This window comes from Cygnus olor, chromosome 1 (genome assembly GCF_009769625.2).
Source record: "Cygnus olor isolate bCygOlo1 chromosome 1, bCygOlo1.pri.v2, whole genome shotgun sequence".
In the NCBI taxonomy this organism is placed as follows: domain Eukaryota; kingdom Metazoa; phylum Chordata; class Aves; order Anseriformes; family Anatidae; genus Cygnus; species Cygnus olor.
Window position 1 is genome coordinate 143,275,208 of NC_049169.1, and position 14,867 is coordinate 143,290,074.

The following is a 14,867-nucleotide window of genomic DNA, read 5'->3' on the forward strand; positions in this document are numbered from 1 at the left end:
CACCCTGGCCCTCGGGCTAAGAAATCCATAATGACTTCAGCTGAGAGAACAAGTTAAAGAAATCTGTCTCAGAATTGCCACCGGCAGAAAGAGTAGTTTTGGCAATGATGAGCTGTGTACTCGGGCTCTGTATTTCTTCCACAATAATAAAAAATGCAGGGGTGTAGAACTGGCATCAACAGACAGTAAATGGGAAACTGTTAGTGAAACTTGGGGGGGGGAAATCCCGTAATTAAATTGGAATATGCTCAAATAGCACCTGGTGGTAAAATCCAGCAATGCACTGATAGAAAGGATCTTTCCTGTGGGAGGTGCAAGATATTTTTGTCCCAACACATCTGTACATCCAAGGCTGGGAAATACTGACATTCCAGATTTAATATTTTTCCAAATGTCCTTTGATGGCCCAACTGAAGGGAAAAAAAAGCACAAAATCTGCTCTGTGCGCTTCCTCTGACTCCCTTCATCTCCCTGGAGGTTTCAAAGACAACCACTGACCTTGTCGTAGCCCTTCTAACATCACCGTGTCTGTAGCTGTGGCACGGAGAGAGCCATGGCACTGCTGTTGAAAGGCAGGCAGTGCTGCCATGGCCAGACAAGAGACTTCATTGAAAGCGCACATACAGAAATAGGAAAGATTTTCTTTTTGACTAAGAAATAATGAGTAATTTAGCAGAACAGGGGCTCTAAGAAGGGTTACAGTTGGACTTTAACATTGAATTGCCACTGAGCTAAGCATGCCTTGCTCCGTTCTACCATAATAGTCGCCTGAAAGCTCTCTGTAGCCCCTCTTACAGTCCATTTGCTGTTACATCTCACCCCAGAGCAAATCTTAATCTGACTGCCTAGATGTGAGATTTCTTCGCTTACTTCAAACACGTGTCCCTAGCCAAGAGTGGTAACCAGGAGTGTCTGCTTCGTGTTGCTCTGATAATCTGCCAGTGACTAAGTGTTGCATCCTCCCGTGGTAGCTAATTTCATCAGAATCTGTGGTTTTTCACTTCTCCAGAAGGCATCTGTGAATGCCTTTTTTCAGTGGAGGAAAGCATTTTTACTCAGATGTGCAGATCACTAGATCACCGTAAAGACAATATTGACGTGCTCTTTGTAGACATCTTCTGCAAATCTGAAATCCGCAAGTATTGAATTAAAAGCTCTGACTTGAATAGAGACATTGGGAAGGATTGGTTGATTCAGTTAGTTCTATATGTATTTTGGTGTATAGAACATTCAATTGTAAAGTTACAATAGAAAAAGTAGATTTGCTGGGGAGCTGCTTGAGCTGGTCGCTTATTAATCTCTGAGTCCTGAAAGGTTCTGAACGGATCCTCATGGAAAAGACTGTCTTTGTGTGGTTTTTACAAGCAGTAAATTAAAATTAAAATATCAACCAGAAAGAGGCTGAAGTTCCCATGGGGTAAATTGTTACGCCCTAAGTACAAATACTGCCTTCTAGATTCTAAGGTGCTAAAGTTATCTAACTATAGAAAGTTATCTAACTATACATTCTAAGATGTTTCTTAAACAACAAATGTATAGCTTGAATAAAAAGGTATCCTATTAAGGAAAGCAAATAATTACCTCATGTTCAAACCACGGCCTGAGAACCTTGCTAAGCTAAGCACTGTGTAAGGTTTGAAGTCTGATCCTTTCCTTCCTCAAAGATCCTGTGATACAGCGTTTAAGAACATCCTTGATAGGTGTTGTTGGGTTTCTGCTTATCTATCTGCAACTCTAACTGATGATTCAGGTCTTTCAGTGTACCTTTGTAAGTGTTTATGAGATGCCTAGAGCTGCCCTAAGCATTAATGGAGACCTTTGTTGCTTCTGTGGGCTTCAGGGGTATGTATATGTGCACTTAAACAGCCAGACTGCAAACTCTTAAATAAGGAAAATTAGAAAGGGTCTGAGCTCATATTTCCTGTTAGAAAAGAGTAAGTAGCTGAATGGAGATCAATTGGAGTTTGAATTTTTTTTCCTTCCACAGATTGCTTTTGAATGGGAATGCTCAGCAGAACTCGGGCTGTTTTGGTGGCACACTGCCTTGCTTGTGTGCTTCCCGTGTGTCCTCTCAAAGCATTTGCACCCGAAGTGGGATGAGGCTTTCTGCCCTTGCTTTCATGATTTCTCCACTTCTGCTTTGTGGGTTTTTCTTTTTCTCATGCAAGGACTGTACTGGAAGTTTGCAGCTGAGCATAATCAAATTTGAATAAGTTCAATATCAATAAGTATCAAGATGGAAAATCCTGCTTAAGCCAGGATTATTTTTTTTTTTAAGTTTTGCATATTATAGCGAGTTTAGGTAGTAATTTGGTATCAGTATTAGGTTATTTAATAGCTCAAACTTTTAAGGGAAACTTCTGGCTGAGATAATGTAAGAAATGCATGATTCCCTTAATAAAACAATGTGATTCTGTATACTGTATGTAGTAGACTTAGCAGATGCAATCAGTAATAGGTAGATACAACATTCCTCATCATTTCTAGCAAAATTAGAAAGATGCTATTTATGCATGTACTTTGGATTGCAGCTTCAGAGGAAGCTGGTAATGGAAATTGTTTTTTGAAATATATTTAAAATAAATGTCAATATTATTTAGAAAATGAACTACCTGTGTTTCAGTAGGGGATTAGGAGTTGGTGGTTGTGCAAGTAGATGTAAAATTGTTTGTTTGTTTTTGTTTTGATCATTGTTGTTTTTGGAAACATGCCATATCTATGCCAGAATCTGCAGAGGATATGGATTTGACTGCAGGATTCAAATGAGAATATAGGTCAGTGCAGCCTCTTTGCTTGTGGTGGGGTCAAGTGTGACCCACTGCATGCTTTCACTGTCTGTGTTCCTCTCCACACACACCAAAAAAGAAGAAAAAGTACAGGTATATTATGGAGAAAAAATAATGTTTGAGTGACCAGTGCTACCTACATGCCTAATTGCTGCTTCTTCACCGCAGAGGGCATGGACGGGAGGTGTACTGCAGCTCTTACACCCCAGAGAGAGGTACAGAGATGATGCACAACTTACTGTCTGTGCGCTGTTTGGGAGACAAGCATGTTTCTTAAGATTACCATCACAGCCTTTGGTGGTGGCTCCAAACCAGGACCATTAAGAAGACGCATTTAAACACTGAAGTTTGCCTTTGCTTCAAGGGCTAGTCTCATTTTTGCAGCTGGCATACAGGCTTAAATCTTTTCCAGCGTTTTAAGTACCTGGCAATCTTGTCTGCGTGCAAAGCATTGAATCTGTTCTTTTGTCTCATTTTACTTGCTTACATGAATTTTAAGGAGCCACAGTCTTAGAGAAGAAAAGCTTAGCTACAAAGAAGATACTAGATTTTGTTTGTTTGTTTGCTTCAGGATGTTGTACACATTGTGATGCAACATAGAAACTTATGACGTGAATCCGGTCTTATTTTCTGCTTTCTCTCTGTTGTATACCTGGTTGTAAATGTAGTGTTCACTAACTGCATTGACTTCTCTGAGTTAAAGAATAATTGCATATTTTAACTTTACCATTATCTTAGTTTCAGAAGGTAACATTAAGTGTGTTTTGTGAGGATATATAAGTAGGTCGTTAAAATACTAAGGATATACTGGAATGTTGAATACATTTTATGGTTTCTTTTCCCTTCAGTCAAATTCAGGCACTGAGCTTTTGAGTGCTTATTGCTGATCTGTCTGCTCCTGCATGGCACTGGGTTGTGCTTGCCCAATTGTCTGTACAGTTAAAATATTTTGAGCATAGCATATTTTGATGTAACTTCATTTGAAATATCTGCCTAATGGAGAAGTCTTAATGGAATACTTTAATAGCCCAAAGTGGTTACCTGCAATTGCTCTAGTGTATTTGAGTCAATTACAAAGGAAGGCAATATTTAATGTTGAAGTGGAGCTAGATGGTGTAATGAACTGGCAGATTGCCAGCATGATCTTCTCTGCAGGAGAATTTGTATTAATGTGGTGCTTTTCATTTGTTCTCCAGAAGGTCACCAGCAATACGTCAATTGTTGAATTTTATCATAGTTATCAGAGTCACTTGAATGACTTATCATTTGAGTTAAAATTCCCAGTCTGTGCAGTACAGGTTTATGGTCAGGTCATTTCTGTGTATTAGCATATTAAGTATCAAAGAGATTATTTTAGCTATTTCATGTCAGAATTTAAATAGAAGGTGGCCGGGTATTGGGAAAAGAGCCTGAGAGAATTGTCATTGAAATAGTTATTGTAAGGCTGAATCTGGATTTTAGCCATGGGGATAAAGAAAATGGGGCACGTTACAGCTATTAGTGAAAGGAAAGGTGGTTAATAACTTTGGAGGTTGCTTTTAAAATAATCATTATGAGAGCACTAATTTATTCTTAGAGTTGTAATCTTCAAAGATTACACAGATATAAGGTGCATACTTCATTAGGTGCTACTGATTCTTATCTTTTGATGCTTGTTTGGAAGTACTATCTTCAAACCCATTTTTGACCATTTAGAAGTGCTTTTAACTGGGATTTGAATAGTCCTTGGGTTTGGAAGATTTTGGTCTAGCAAACAAACGAGTGACTGAGATTGCAGCTCATATGTAGACAGCTTTGTTTTGCTACCTTGTGTCTGTAACCATGTGTTCACCTGGCTCCTCTACTCTGCAGTTTCTGTTCCTTATGTTCATCTTCCGTGCCTCTGTTGTGGACCTCACAGTAAGTGTAGCATGTTGAGACAGCCGAGACTTGTAAGGGACCTTGGCGTACTGCGTGTGTGAGCGTTGACACTCTTGTGGTAGTACTGGCATTAGAGAATCACAGCACCACAGGATGGCTGAGGCTGTCAGAGCACTTCTGGAGGCCACCAGGCCCAAGGCCTGCTCCAGCAGGACCACCCAGCACAGGCTGCCCAGGCCCATCTCCAGGCGGCTTTTGAAGGCCTCCAAGGAGGAGACCCCACAGCCTCTCTGGGCAGCCTGTGCCAGGGCTCCTCACCCGCACAGCACAGAAGTGCTCCTGGTGCTCAGAGGGAGCCTCCTGGGGGCCAGTTTGTGCCCAGGGCCTCTGGTCCTGGCACTGGGCACCTCTGACAAGAGCCTGGCTCCGTCCTCTCTGCAGCCTCCCCTCAGGTATTTACAGACATGGATGAGATCCACCTGAGCCTTCTCTTCTCCAGGCTGGGCAGTCCCAGCTCTCAGCCTCTCCTCCCAGGAGAGGTGCTTCAGGCCCTCCATCATCTTGGTGGCCTCCCTTGGACTCTCTCCAGTACGTCCAAGTCTCTCTTGTACTGGGGGGGGCTAGAACTGGACCCAGCATTCCAGGCATGGCTTGGAGTTGAACTGAGATATGACAAATGGATATGGCATACGGATGTGACACCAAAAGGAAGAGAAGAAAGACACGGATGATGTCTATGGAGAAGCCTGCCTAGCTCTGTGCAGCTGTTGGGCAGCTGTGGCGGTGGCTGTCTGCCGTGCATTCATTTCCAAAGTTTCCTCATGATTCACCAATGTGTGTTGTGGATGGACAGTGACTTTTCCACATATATTCAAAATCTTTTGGAGGTTTGGGGAGTTTATGTTGTGTTCTCTAAGCTTAAATATTCCCGGTCCACCCTGGCTTTATCAGCAGATACAGCCTTCTAGAGTTTGGCTGCTAGAACACCACCAACCAAACAAAAAATCCCTACTCATGGTGCAAAGCCTGTGGCTCGGGGGCAGGCCATCTCAAACTGTAACCATTTTTTCCATTCACTGTGTGTGAGAAGGAAGATCTCAAACATCTCTAACTGAAATGCTGTTTCAAGGAACATATTCGGTGTATAAGTGAATTCTCCGTGGTGCAGGTTTCCACCCTTAGTTTGAGTCACTTGGCAAGTTGCAGTGTTGCCGATGTAGTTTTCGGCAGGGGAGGTGTGATGGCAATAGACCTGTGTTTTGCGGGAAATGACTTAACAAGAGTCAGAGTAGAAATTTTCCTCTGGCTATTCTGTAGTAAAATGAAGATTTTTACCAGGAGAAAAACAGAAATAGAGGTCAAAATGTAATGGAATTGAGCCCAGAGAGGGCAGACCAGTCTGCATCTCGTGCATGTATCTGTGCATCCAAATTTTAGTTCAGTCAAAGTGTCAGTAGGAATGATTTTTTTGGTGTATTTTTCTCCTCTAACTCTTTGTGCTACTGCCATTAATGTCCTCACATACTTCTAATGTATGTTAATTGAGCTGTGAAAATGAGGCCTTCCTTGCTGTAGAAAATAGCTGTTGTATTGAAATACATTCATGACTCTCTTTTTCCTTATGTGTTTAGGTAGGATTTGGACTTTTATTTTCACTAACTGTACTGCTTCTCCAGTTAACTAATAAATAAAGATTAATTTTTCATGTATTGGTGATTATCAATCCTGTTTTTTTGCTCACTTTCAGAGGCAAGCTCTATACACTGATGTGTATTTGTGAAGTTGGAAGCAGTAATTGAGAAGTGTTGAGTTTTTCTTCAGAGAATAGAACCCTAAACCAAGTCAGAAGCTTGGCACAGTATTTTATTTGTAGATGTTGATGGGCAGTAGATGATTTGTGAGGTGGGGGGGAGAAGAACGCTGTTTAGAAGATGATCTTGTAACAAAATGATGTGATTTTTATTTTCTCTTTTTCCCCGTGTTATTAACAATGTTCTTGCCTTATTGGCAGGAGAGGAAATGTACTACAAAACATTTAGCCAGCAGGAAAACAGATTTACCCTGCCTCAGGGTTTTAATGATGCTTCATTTATTAAAGTACCTTTTCCCTTTACAATACATCTTGAGATCTGTCCTGTAATTTAAAATATAGAGCAGTTCTCGTGGAGAATATAGTTCATGGAGAATAAAAGTACAGTAGGTGGGGAGGAGAATTGATTTGGTAAAATGTAGTTGTCTGTATCTAGTGAGAACTCGGTGAAAGAGCCAGGCTGCAGCATACAAGGCATTTCGGCTCACACTTGTGCACAAAGGAAGAAGGGAGGGCAGGTGGTAGGTCATTCTCTTCTCCCATCTGCTCTCTGCTGCCACAGGTGTATTTTCATTCATGCAGTGAACAAAACTTCATCGCAAATTGGCCTCCTGTATTTTTTTCCCTTGCATGTCAGGAGGGTGAGCAGCATCCCGCTTGCCTCGCAGCTGCAGTGGAGCTGTGGAGCAGGGACTCTCCTCTTGCTTTTCAGCCCGTAACAATTCTGGCTTCAATGTTTATCAAACTGGGGGTTCAGTGGTTCTCTTGCTCCATTTGTTAAAGGGTGGAAGTCCAAATCTCACTTTTAAATGTCTGTGGAAGGTATTTATAATACTTCATCGATACTTTTTTTTAGCCCCCTTCCATTATGGTGCACTCATGAATTAGATGAATTCTACACCCTAGATGAATTGCTATTTTTAATTGAATTTCTTCATAGGATGCTTTTGTAGTGTGGCAACTGATTTGACTCTGTTCAGGGAAGATTTTGAACACAAACATTTGTGCATGCACAGCCTCCGAATGAGTCAGAGTTGTAACTGCGTGTCGTTACAAGCTAAGGGTTGAAGCACAGGAAGACATTCAGAATTTTTTCCTTCTGTTTGATTTGGATCTTCATGGATTTACACAGCCTGAATTTGTCAGACATCCTGTGGAGTGAGGAGTCTCATTAGAAAATAGAAACAAACTGTTTAAATACTTTGAAGTCTCTCATGAAATACTATATTTATGGCTAGAAATAGTTAAAAGAGCAATTGGGGCCGGAGGGGACCTCTGGAGGTCGTGTGGTCCAGCGTGTGGCTCGTTGCAGTTGCCAGAGCTGCGGCTCCATCGAGGTGAACTTTTTGAGCATATCCCAGGCAGAAGCTCCCATAACACCTTGGATTACACACGGCTGTGCTCAGTGGGGAAACCCTTCTTCTTCATGTCCAGACAGAACTTCCCTTAAGGGACTTCTCCACCGTCTGGCCAGCTTCCTGACCTCCCTCAGAGCTCGCTCGCCCTTGTGTTGAAGGGCCCTGAAGCATGCGGCCTAGCCCAGGCGCCATCTTGCAGGTGCCCTGCAGCAGTCCATCCCTCAAGCCGCTGCCTGTGCTCGTGTCCCCTTACTTCGTAATCTCTTAAGAGATTTGGGTAGTTTGAAAATGAAATTACCTTGATAATGATCTTCAATTTTAGTGCTAAAACTAAAATGCGTGTTTGTTGTTTCAGATACTTGCGTACGTAACTTTGTTGGAGAGTCCTGCCTTTCACTGCCTGAATCCTTTTAACAGTGTGCCAAAGGTGAGTGATTCGGCTTTTAGTTTTGTAACTAAAGATAAGGAGTTAACTAGATGTATTGCTTGGTTGTGCTTTCATGTGGTGTGGTACTTGTAATTTTTTTCGAAACTGCTGGATCATTTATTAAATAGCAGGTCTTTTTCCTTCAGTAATCTGAGATAAGTCTGATTTAGGTCGTCTTTTTTTTTTAAACTTTTTTTTAAAAAAATCCTCTAATCTTTTTTAAAAATCTTCTAATCATCTTGCCTTTTTCTAAAAAAAAGCAAGATGATTAGAAGATTTTAAAAAAAGATGATTAGAATTTTTTTTTAAAAAGCAAGATTAGATTATTAATTAAGCACTAGATATTGTTACAGCTGTTTTTTGGCTTCTACATCCTGTTACCTGCTACTTTGACTTGAGACAGTTTTCCTCTAGAGGAGCTGTAGATGAAATGTATTGGTGTGGTCGTTCATAGCCTATTGCATAGCAGGCTCAGTATTCTTTCATTTCTTAAAACTAAGTAATAGCTTATATGATACTGAAAGAAGGTTTGTATACCTGTGGTAGGTTTTTTGTCCTCTTTTTACGGTAAGAGTAGATCAGAATTGCATTTAAGATATAGCAAGTACCTTTCTGGGCCGTTGCTGAAGACCTGAAGTAATGTTATGAAGCTGATGTTTTCCATAGGATTCATTTCTGGGGCAGTGTCTGGCTTCCTTTTGTTAATTCATGTACCTTGTTATCTGTTTCTAGTAACTGTAGTTGATCTCTGTGGTTTAGCGGAGATTTCTTAACAGAAACTTTTATTAAAATGAAACATCATTACAGCCATACCAACAATACAAAAAAGGCAGAACAGTGAATGAACTTTCAGCATTGTACTGGCTGCAGCACAGAACAGGAAACCAGGAATCCTAGTTTTCAGTTTTACCTCATTACTTTAGCAGACAAATTTATTATTTCTTACTCAAGCTCTCTGTTTATAAAATAAAAATAATGTTACCCTCTTCAGAAGGAAGTTATGATGGATAATTATTGACATTTTGGAGCCCTTAGATGGAAAGCAATGTATGAAGTCCTTGTGTGTCTCGATTTTGCTGTGAGTTGTGTTAAATGGTTATTCAGTGAAGTGTTATCAGACATTAAAATTAGACTTAATTTGTTTTATAAAATGCAGCTGAACCAGTTAGAATTAAGAATTTCATCCAGTCTTAAACTTAACATCTACATATATTTTTTGAAATGTTTGGGTTTCCTTCAAGGTAGAAGAGGAAATTCTGAAATACTTTGAAACAGGTGGGCTTTTACACTACATTTTCAGATCAATTGATTTTTGTCCATTACATTTAAAGATGCGTTTACAACCCTAACTTTTGCAGCAGATCAGAGTGTATAGCCTTGAACAATAAATGAATATAACTGAAGACTAATATTGAGAAGTCTTTTGACTTAATTTTTAGATTAGAAGTGCTGGTAAGTTTTTTGTTTGATTGATTTTTGTTCTTGTGCATTATGTAGGTAGCAGACCTACATAATAAAATTAAAAAGCTCTTGAAAAGTTTGTTAATGTAAATAGAAAACAAATATAGAATTCCAAAGACAGTGATTTGTCAAACTATGAACTTAGTCATAGTTAAATGATTCTAACTTTTCCACTAAAATTTCTACTCAAAATTAAGCTTTTTAACTATGGCCCAAATCTTGTATTAATTTCAAATGTTTAATATAAAACTATATATTTCTCTTATTTCTGAGACATTTGGCTTATTGAATATTTTTCCTACCCTTCAAAACAACAACTTAAGAAAACAAACAAAAAACAAAACACCACAAATACTCAAATTGAAAATGTTTACAGCATATGAAGGTTTTATATACTTCCCAAACAGGCTGTAAGTAGATAATAGCGCAGTAAGAGGAGGAGAGGAGGAACTTTGTCTTTGGACATCTCAGTTTTTGCTCTGCTCTCACTGTCTATCTGTATAGGTACCCAGGACATGTGCTATGTCCAGTCAGGCAACAGTTTGTAGCAAAATTGAATCTAATTTCTGTATTAATATTTAACATTTTCTCTGTCCTTTGTGCGCACGTGTATACCGAAGTGCGTGTTTCTGGTGGCCTGTATTCAGCTTGGTAAAGGTGATTCTGTAGAACACAGAGCGTTCTGATACCTTTCCAAAAAGGAAATTAACGCATGGTAGTAGATTCAGTAAAGCCTGTACCTGAAGTGCTTTGCAGAATCAGAATATAGTAAATCCTGTGCCCTTTGGTCAGCATTCACAAATTACGCTGAAAATGTTCTTCGAACTTCACCAAACTGCAGACAATACTGTGTCCTTAGAGAGTTTTGTTGAGTCTGAGAGCTGTGGCATAATTTGTATGTGGTTGTTGAATCTGCCGAGTCATCTTTTATCTAGCTGTGCACACTAGCTATTTTCAGCTAGAGAAAAAAGAGAACTGTATGGAAAGGCACCTTTTTTTCTGTTGTTGTTTTTTTATTTTTTTTTTTGGTTGTTGTCTGCAGTTACTTTAGTATGAAGTTACCAAGTGTAATGTTTTGGCAATTTATTGTGGTCATTCAGCTGCTGCAAATCTGCAACTATCCTAAAAGCATTTAACAGTTTTAGAATATGATACTGTTTGTAATAGTATTCTGTGCTTTCAAACTTGTTAAACATTCACTTACAGTGTCTTTGAATATAAAACAAACCAAAAAAATGCATCTTGTATTTCACAATAAAATACTTTAAAAAGTGATCGCAGTTTTAATATGTGCCTTTCAGTGGTAGTGTTTAGATAACGTGTTTTGGGAAATTTTCTTCAATAATACAATTTTTTGTGAATAAGCAGGCCTTCATGCACCTTTATGGAATGTACTGTTTGGTTATGCAGGGGTCTATGCGTACACAGAAGGGAGATAGTTTGATGAGATGAGAGCTAAGCAGGTAAAAGCGAAGTTACCACAGTCTTTCATACTCAGCAGGTTTGCCAAACTGAGACCAGGTGTCAATGGTTACAGTACCATGACGCTTTGTTGGAGAGCCAGGCCTGTGAGGCTAGGCAGCAGCTACACGGGTGCATCCGTGTTGCAAGGCCGGGGACTGGCTTGTAGCATCTGAAAGATCAGCTGTCATCTTCCTGTAAAGAGGTAAAAGCACCACAGAAATTTCAACTTGATGCAACTGTCTGTAATCAAAGTCTGTCTTGGTGTTTTTCTGTGGCTCAGTGTGTTTGTAGTTTTTCATGGATTTTTGGGGAGTTTAAGCCCGAGGAAAATAGTAGCTATTCTTAATGACCCGTATGAGTTGGTTTCATGGGAAGTCTTTATTCTGACAGTAATTAAGTGATTGAAAGCTCCGGACTGGTTAGATGTCTAGATTCCTTTTTCTGAGGAAAAAAAAAGTCTTGTGTAATTATGTCTATTATCCTAAGTGCCTAAGGTGTTGATTTTAAACCTTCCAATGTAACTTCTAATGTTACTTAAAAATATTTACGGAAGTTTAGTATAGTGATGAAATTCAGAGAACACTGCTGCTTTTCTCGTGCTGGTGGCATAATGCTTTCTGATCTGGAGCTGTGGCTGGTAAAGAACACTTCCATTCCATTCCCTTGCCCTTGTAACCACTAGTAGACCCCCAGATATTTTGGCTGAGTCAGTATATTGCAGAATAGGTTTTCATTGAATTAAGTAATTTTGGGGGCTTTTTTTTTTTCCAGATTTCAATTACTTTTTTTTAAATCAAATTGTAGGTCTTTGCATGAAAGTATGATAAATACTGAGTAAGTGGGGAAAAATTATGTTTATATTTATCAATAATATCAAAACAGAAGCATTTGTTTATATTTTTCCCCATTTTTTTTCCGATGGCTTCAGGTACAGCTTAAAGTCATAGATACCAACAGTACCTGTTATGACCCCCAAAACAGCCTTTGCGGTATACTTTAACTGTGATCCATGTGGATTCCTAGTCACAGAGAACAGTTTCCAGCTTTCATCAATAAGCGTAAATTCAGTTTAGAAACAACGGAAAGGTGACGACATTTTCCTTGGTGGAAGTAGCTTTGTGGTCTGATAGCCAGTATGGACTTTGGCTGTCTTCTCATCCTGCGTGTCAGTTTTTTTCTGAGCCAAAAAAAGCTTTGCCTGCTGAAAAGAATCTAACATATTACTTAGCTTATGAACACTGCTGTGAATTAAACTGTATATTCTTTATAGACACAAACACACACACGCTAAGATGAAGTTTGTGCCTGTTCATGAGCTGACAACAAAATACTCGGTGACCAAACCTGGTGTCTTGACCAGTGCTAACTGGATTGCCATTGGACCGGTTGAGCCCATGTTTCCTGGGTTACTGAACAAACATATCCCTGCATTAAACCAGTTTCAATGCAAAGACTGGAATACGCACTGCACTTCTGAGGGACAACTGGTGTGGTTTAGAATATGATCTTGAGAAACTCTTGCTGATAGCTTATGACGTTAAGCTGCATTAGTGGAAGAGGATCCCGTGGCGCCGAAAGCATTTATTAGTTAGGTAAGTGTTGTATGTGGGGGCGTCTGTCAGGGAAAGTCGACCGGAGAACTCGGGACGTGTGGATTGCTGGTCTGTGTGCCAGCGCTGTGCAGTGTGATAAGGCTGTATCAGCGCCGGGGCGGTTCAGTAATCCGCAGCCCTCCTAAAGGAGGAAACAGATTAGCAAGGCAGCCGAGGCTGGCGTTACCAAGTTTACTCCAAGATCAGGTTACCCAAAGAGCTCTGTCCTGCCCTTGAAGGAGCTGCTGTTATCTGCTGCCTGCAAACTTTTCCTGGAGATGTCCTCCCCTCGGTTTTCTGAGGGATGCCATGTGTGTTTCAGGGCTCTGCGCTTTGGGAGGTTTGGATTTGGGGCTTCCCAGAGCTGGGAACGCAGGCCAGCATTGGCATCAGTCCTTGTTATCAAATCAGCTGAAGAATTGTTTCTCCATTTGGTAATTGCTGGAAGACGGTTCTTCTGTTTGGGAGGTTTTGAGGGAACTTTAAATGATTCATTGTTTGTATTCAAAAAAGAAAAAAGACATAATAAAAATGCAGCTAAAACTACACATGTGCATGTTTTCAGTAGTGCTCTTAAGATGTTCCATATCCAAATACATATCACTTGAATTTTATATTAAATATGTTATTATTAAATGTATTATGATATTAAAAAACAAGTTTACGTTGTACATACTTTTAATGAATGGGAAGAGACTGTACATGCGGTTCATCTTATTTCATATCTGGTGGATGATCTTTTGTGTGTTGAAGAATTCTTGGTAACTGCTAAAATCGGTAGACGTCACAAAGCAAAATGTTCTAAAATTGCCGCGATATATTTGCTGTGGAATTCTGTTGCTAATAACTCGGTTAATTAATCTTGGATTACAACTACTGTTTGCACTGCAGTAACAAAGCTGGGATTGTGTTGAGCAGAGGGGACTGAGAAAATGAGCTTGTCCTGTTGTGTATTTTTTAAGCCAGTAGTAGTAAGAAACACAGAATACCATGCATACAGATATAAACCTTTTAAATTCTATTTTTCTGTCCCTGGTTTTAAGTTTGTGAGCCTCGTTTTAAGACATTGTAGGCTCCTTGCAGTTTCTTGGGTTCTGCACCCCTTCCCTTTGTGCTCTCTCTGCGTGACCTTTTGTTTCAGGGATCCCCTGCAGCTCTCATCCTATCCCTCCTTAATTTGGAGGCTGTTTCCCATGTCAGCTGCTCTTAGTTGTTCCCCACAATAGAGCCTCTGTGCAACATGTCTACCTGTTCTTCCACCTTTTTTTTTTTGTTGTTGTTTCCCCTCCTTTCTTTTGAATGCTTTTGGAGCATGCAACGTTTGCCTGCTCAATCCTTCCAGCAGGCCCCCTGCTACCCTGCAACTGTCTTTGCCGTTTGCACTGTTTTTTCCTTGCTGGTCTGAGTCCTTGCATTTCTTCTTAGCATTTCTTTTTCCATCTGGCCTCTTGTTCCCACTAACCTAGAAAACTTACCCATAGCCCGATACTTTTTTTTTTGTTTTGTTTTGTTACTGGGAAATACTGACATCTTAACCAACACATTCCTATGTGCAAGCTGAGCTTTACCCCTGGTGCAAGTAGGCTGCAGGAGGCAACGTCAGAGAGATCCTTTACCTGAAGCAGCTGGTTGTTGGGGATCTGGACTTTCCTAAGAGACTGGTGGTGAGTTCTCTGTCTTGCACCAGAATCATCGATTCTTTGTCCATTGGTGCCTAGAACATTCCCTGATAAGTTAGGTTGTCTTGTACTGGTTCTCAAGTTACCATGTACCCTTCCAAAAATGCTGCTGAGATGAGGCTTAGACCTCTTTTTACATTTGATTAATGAATTTGTCTCTCAAGATTAAACAGTCAGATTAAGTATTGGTTTTCGTTCTTAGTTCTTCCTGAAGATTACTGAATGGCATTTTCTACCAGCCCTGGATTTGTATAGGGTCTGGAAAGGTCTGTTCCGTTGTTTCCGGAGAGAGTACTGCTTTATAATGAAAGATTGAGGTATTTCATGAGGTAAAGTGTTTATCTCAAAATCAAAGGGTGTGACATCCTTAGTTTCACTTAAAAGTTTTCACTAGAACAATAGACCTTTTATTTATATATGTGTGTGTGTG

The 14,867-nt window shown here is 40.0% G+C and overlaps 1 protein-coding gene across 1 annotated transcript in view; it reads left to right on the forward strand.

Moving 5' to 3' along the window:
• Positions 1-14,867, forward strand: part of NCK2 (NCK adaptor protein 2) — an 85,071-nt gene that overhangs the window by 23,613 nt on the left and 46,591 nt on the right. The window contains 1 exon segment of the mRNA XM_040536669.1: positions 8,170-8,241. The gene's annotated coding sequence lies outside the window, so the exon portion shown is untranslated.